The sequence below is a fragment of the Cucurbita pepo genome, chromosome 17 (assembly GCF_057944985.1).
Source record: "Cucurbita pepo subsp. pepo isolate OVF chromosome 17, ASM5794498v1, whole genome shotgun sequence".
Taxonomy (NCBI): domain Eukaryota; kingdom Viridiplantae; phylum Streptophyta; class Magnoliopsida; order Cucurbitales; family Cucurbitaceae; genus Cucurbita; species Cucurbita pepo.
In genome coordinates, this window is record NC_141814.1 from 10,152,615 (window position 1) to 10,158,614 (window position 6,000).

Sequence of the window (6,000 nt, forward strand, 5' to 3'; positions counted from 1 at the left end):
AGAACTCAATAAACTCAGTAGATGTGAACTCTCCACCTCTAATAGTTCTCAAACCTAAAATATTTGTCCCATTTTCTTTCTCCACCTTTGTTTTGAAAAGTTAGAACATTATGAGATCTTCTATTTCAAACATACAATCTATTGAGTCCTTCTTTTGTTCTACCATCTCTTCAACATATGCCAGGAGAAACAACGGTTCAGAAGTTTCAGCAAAACGAGCTTGTCATTTCTTTCTCTTATTCTTCTTGGGACATTCATACTGAAAATGACCAATGTCATGACAATAAAAACATTCAACAAGAGTTTTGTTAAAACTTGGTCTCCTATGTTCTCGTCCTCTACCTCGAATTGTGCCACCTCCACGATTTGTTCTCCCTGTACTGCTTGTTAGTTTAGTTAATCTTGTATTAACCGTAATTCATTTATATTTACTGTTTGTATGTCAAATTATGTTAGTGAAGGGAAGTTTAGCAGTTAAAGGAAGTTTAGCGGTTAAGGGAAGTTTAGCAGTTAAGGGAAATTATTAGCCGTTATTAATGTGTGGCTATTCTGTCTATATATGTACCGTGTAACAAGTTGAATCAGATGAGTAAGTTGGTTCCTCTCTTAGTTGTAAGAGTTGTTTCTGACATTAGGTATCAGAGCGTGGTTACATGCCAAAGATCATGTCGTCGAAGTCTGCAACAAAGGAAGGTCTGGTATCACTCCAATACCCGACGTTATCGAGAACCAACTACTCAGCATGGGCTATGAAGATGAAGGTCTATTTGCATGCTCAAGGGGTGTAGGACGCAATCGAATCAACTGAGTCTCTGGATAGTCCTGATGAAAGGAAGGATCAAATGGCCTTCGCAGCTATCTATCAAGCAATCCCTGAGGAGATGTTGTTTTTGTTAGTAGAGAAAGAGACAGCAAAAGAAGCATGACAGATGTTAAAAACTATTCATGTTGGTTCTAAACGTGTAAAGGAGGCAAGATCCAAACTCTGAAGATTGAGTTTGAAATTATGAATATGAAGGAGTCCGAGACTATTGATGATTATGCAGCAAGGTTGACAGAAGTTGTTAATAAAATACGTACTTTTGGAGACAAGTTGAAGAGGCATACTTGGTGAAAAAATTTCTCCGCTCAGTACCTCCTAAGTTTCTTCATATCGCATCGGCAATAGAGCAATTTGCCGATTTAAAGGTGATAACCATGGAGGAAGTCATCGGCCGTCTTAAAGCATATGAAAAACGGATCGGTGGCAACAAAGAGAATGCTGAGCATGTCTTATTGACTCAAGGAGAATGGAAAGCAAAAGAACGTAGCGACAATGGAGGCCATAGCCGAGGACGAGGTCGCAGTGGTCGCTGGAGAGGGAGAGGTCATGGACGTGGAAATGACTCGTTTCATCATGAGAAGAAGGCTGACAAAAGCAAGGTAAGATGCTACAATTGTCAAGGCCTAGGCCACTATGCCTCAGAATGTCGGAAGGTGAAGTGTTATAATTGTCAAAAGATTTGCCATTATGCATCCGACTGTAGATCAAAGAAATGGGAGGATCAGGCGCACTTGGCTGAGACGCAAAGTGATGAGGATGAGCCAGCCTTACTTACAGCACAAGTTTGTGAAGTCCGAACTCTCGGTTCACCAAAGTTGACGGAGATGGCTCTTTATGAAGAGAAGGTTGTCCCAGAAGAAATTGAGAAGAAAAGCAACACTTGGTTCCTAGATACGGGAGCCAGCAATCATATGACTGGTTGTCGAAGTTGGTTCTCAGAATTGAACGAGTCAGTGACCGGCACCATTGAAGTTTGGAGAAGGATCACTTGTAGAGATAAAAGGACGTGGAGATGTGAAGGCTGCATCTGTGAAAAAAACAGAGAAGATAATCGATGAGGAGAAATCGATGGCTCTGTGAAGATTGAATCGGAGGAAAAATAGAGAAGCGAGAAGAGAAGAAGAGCGATGGCGAGAAAACCGTTGGCGTTGTGAAGTTTGAATCCGAGGAGAAGAGCGATGGCGTTGTGGCGGAGGTCCAGAATGTGGCAACGGAGGTAGCGAAAGCAAAGGAGATAAAAGAGAAGGACTGTGACGGCGAGAAGAAGGAGAAGGAGGATGGAAACAATGGTTGTGGTATTGAAAAACAGGTCGCCAGATAAACGAAAGCAGAGAAGGAGAAGGAGAAGGAGAAGGAGAAGGAGGTCATTGTTTCCGGCAGTGCAATTGAAGTAGCACAGGTAATTAAACCTGTTGAGGAAAAGCCATTGGCCGGACAAGTAGAACAGGTAATTAAAACTGTCGATGAAAAGCAGTTGCCCATTGAAAGGAAGACAGAGAAGAAGGAAGTCGGAGATAATGGCGGTAGCTTTCATCCTGTGAAGCGGAGTATATTGCGGTGACATCAGCTGCTTGTCAAGGAACATGGTTAGGACGTTTACTGAATGAATTGGTTTGAAGAATATAAGAATGTGAAGATCAAAATACAAGATTAAGAGGATGATTTGTTAGTTTATTTAATCTTGTATTAACCGTAATTCATTTGTATTGACTGTTTGTATGTCAAATTATGTCAGTGAAGGGAAGTTTAGCAGTTAAAGGAAGTTTAGCGGTTAAGGAAAGTTTAGCGGTTAAGGGAAGTTTAGCGGTTAAGGGAAGTTATTAGCGGTTAAGGGAAGTTATTAGTCGTTATTAATGTGTGGCTATTCTGTCTATATATGTACTGTGTAACAAGTTGAATCAGATGAGTAAGTTGGTTCCTCTCTTAGTTGTATGAGTGGTTTCTGACACTGCTGTCAAAAGTGATCTTCAATGTCTGCTCTTCCACAGTATGTCTTTGCATACGTTGTTCATGAACCAGTAGACTACTTTACAATTCATCAATGGTCATGATGTCCAAATCGTTGGATTCTACAATGGAGCAAGCTATATAATCAAACTTTAAAGTCATGGAGCGCAAGATTTTCTTAATAATGCTAGCATCACTCATCTTTTCACCATGGAAAAACATTTTATTAGCAATGGTGAGAGTATGAGAAAGAAATCAGAAACAGTCTCACCTTCTTTCATATGAATGGTCTCAAAGTCTTTGTGCAGAGCCTATAGTTGTGCTCGTTTCACCTTTTGTTTCCTTGGATTTTTTTCTTCATTGAATCCCAAATTCCTTTAGAAGTTTCTTTATCCAAAATAGTCTCCAGAATTGAGCGATCGATGGCCTGGAAAAGGTAGTTCTTAGCTCTTAAGTCTTTCAATTTCTAATCTGCTACTTCCTTTTTCTGTTCATCTGAGTAATCAGCATCATCTGCTACATAGAAATCCCAGACTCAACTACTTGCCAATATTCTCTAGAGCGAAGAAAGTTCTACATTAACATGCTCCAATGATTATAGTGACCAACAAATTTTGGTATTATTGGTTGAACAAACTCAAAGAGACAAAACTCTGATACCAAATGATAAATTTAATGAAGATAAGTTTGCAGAAGGAAGAAATTTCAGTACTTTATTATGTGAAGAATGACTATATTTATAGCCAGTACAATGCTTAACAGAAGATTAAAAATAAAATCCTAACAGAGAGTAGAATATCATGCTAAAACAAAGAATCAAGCATAAGATGATACCTATGATCTGATATCAGCATAAGATCATATCAGTGATATGATATTCAGGAACTAAAAAGTAAAAATAGCAACATAATCTTATTTAACACTAATAACCTCTAGAAACGGTTGCCCCGCAAGTTTTTTTTTTTTTTTTTTTTTTTTTTTTTTTTTTTTGGTAGAGATTTTGCGAGGAAAAAGATTTCCTATGAATTTTGGAGATTAATAACATAGGCTACAACCCACGAGAAGATATGAAACCAATCTCAAGCCCTTCCTTTGTAACACTATTTTCAAGTTTCATGAAGAAATTGAGGGAAGAAATCCCATGATCGGAGCTGTGGAGGAGAATTTTCAGGTGGCAGCATTATGCATTGTGCGCGTCTTCTTCCTATCTAGATGATCGATCCAAATAAAAAAATTACTCTCCATTAATTTTTCTCAATTTTAACCCTCTTCTATTCCATTTCTCATGAAATGTTTTTTTGGTTCTAGAAACTAGACACCCTCAGAATTCTGTCAAATTTTTTTTTGAAATAATTCGGATATTGGAAGCTTGAGAACGGAGGTCTCGAACATCTACGACGAGGTAAGTACTCACATGGACTTTTCTTAAGAAATACTTGTAGGAACTACTTAAATATTTGTATAAATCCTAAATTAAGTATGATTTAAAGGATTATGAAAGAAAAACAACCAGAACTGAGAGTTAAGGCTTTGAACCGATCAAATTGCTTGAAATTTAAGTAACGTTAAAATAACTCATTAAATGAACTCTACTGCCTATGAAACTTTAATGATGGACATATTATGACATGTTAAGATTATATATGAAATTTGGTGGCAATTGGATAAGGTTAAGTAAATCAACCAACAAATGGTGTAAAATTACCATAATACCCTTAAGGTAATTTATCTTCGGTTCAAGCTCTAAATGACCTTAAAATATTATGAAACTTTGTAGTAGATCTTATTTTATGATGTTTGATGATTTTGTAAAGTTTGAAAGTCATTGGAGCACGTTAAGTAGCGAAACCAAGAATTAGAGGGTAAAATGATCAAAATGCCCCTCAGACTCCTTATAATATTCAAGGTCTAAACATACTCTAAATGGCCTACTACTTTTTATATGGTCTATTCCTAAGGACATAAAGGTACGTTCAAGATTTCATGTTGATTAGAGAAAGTTTGGAACCTAAACTAAGCTAGGGCATTATTCACATACTGGAAAGTATTTAAGATTTTTCCAAAACTCCTTAAAGAATATATTATGACTCGATAAATTTTTAGAATAATTCATGCATGTTACTATGCTGGGTTCATAAGCTTAAGATGGCATGTTACAACTTATGTCTCAAGAAATAAAGAACCTTAGAAACTCATAAAATGAAAAACTAAGGAAAATACTACACTACAACTAACAATAAAAGGAATGCTAGGTACTACTCAAGGGTAAGCTCCTAAGACTTCCCACCGTACAGAATATTCATGACTCAGACTACGTTGCAGACTACGTTGCTTAAAACGTAGAAAGACTTGAGCGTAGGTATTCAGACTATGTCACTTGGAATGTATGAAGCCTTGGACATAAGTATTCAGGCTGCATCACATGACAAACACTAGATGAAAGATTTTAGACTATGCTACTTGGAACATATGAAACCTTAAGTGTAGGTATTCAAACTATGTCGCTTGGAACGCAGGAAGCCTTGGGCATAGGCATTCAGGCTGTATCACAAGGCAAGCCTTGATGCAGAATCAGACTACATTGCTTGGTAAGCCTTAGATGTAGATTTTCAGATTGTATCACATGGTAAGCCCTAGATGCGGGTTCAAACTACGTTTCTTAGAACGCTTGAAGTCTTGGACACAGGTTGTCAGGTCCTAGATGGGGAGTGTCTTAGAGAACGAACCAAGAACCTAAAAAGTAACCATGAACGAGACAACGATCTAGGACGAGAATATGGATCAATTACTAAATTTTGAAAACAAGAACCCAGAGCCAAAGTACTAAGGTCCTTATATCAAGATCAAGGTTAAGACCTTATAATCATAGGACCAAGGTCCTCAGGATAGATCACAATAAGAATTCACAAGTCAAGAACATGACTAAAGGGGTCTAAGTACTTGCACCAAGAACCAAAACAAGAAAAGAAAGGGTATGTTACCCTAGCATATCTAGGACCCGATTAAGAGCCTACAAGTAGGCTACTTATTGAGTCTACTATCAGCCTACTTGCTACCTTGGAAATCACTGGCAGCAATCAAATAAACTATCAAGTGACACATCCCTAACAACCTCACGCCTAACTCAAAGGTTTCATACTAGAGTTGAAAGGGAAGTGGAAGCTTTGCAGACACGGTATCGACTACAATTACCTACATGATAACTTGAAAATAACATCACCGACTTTTTT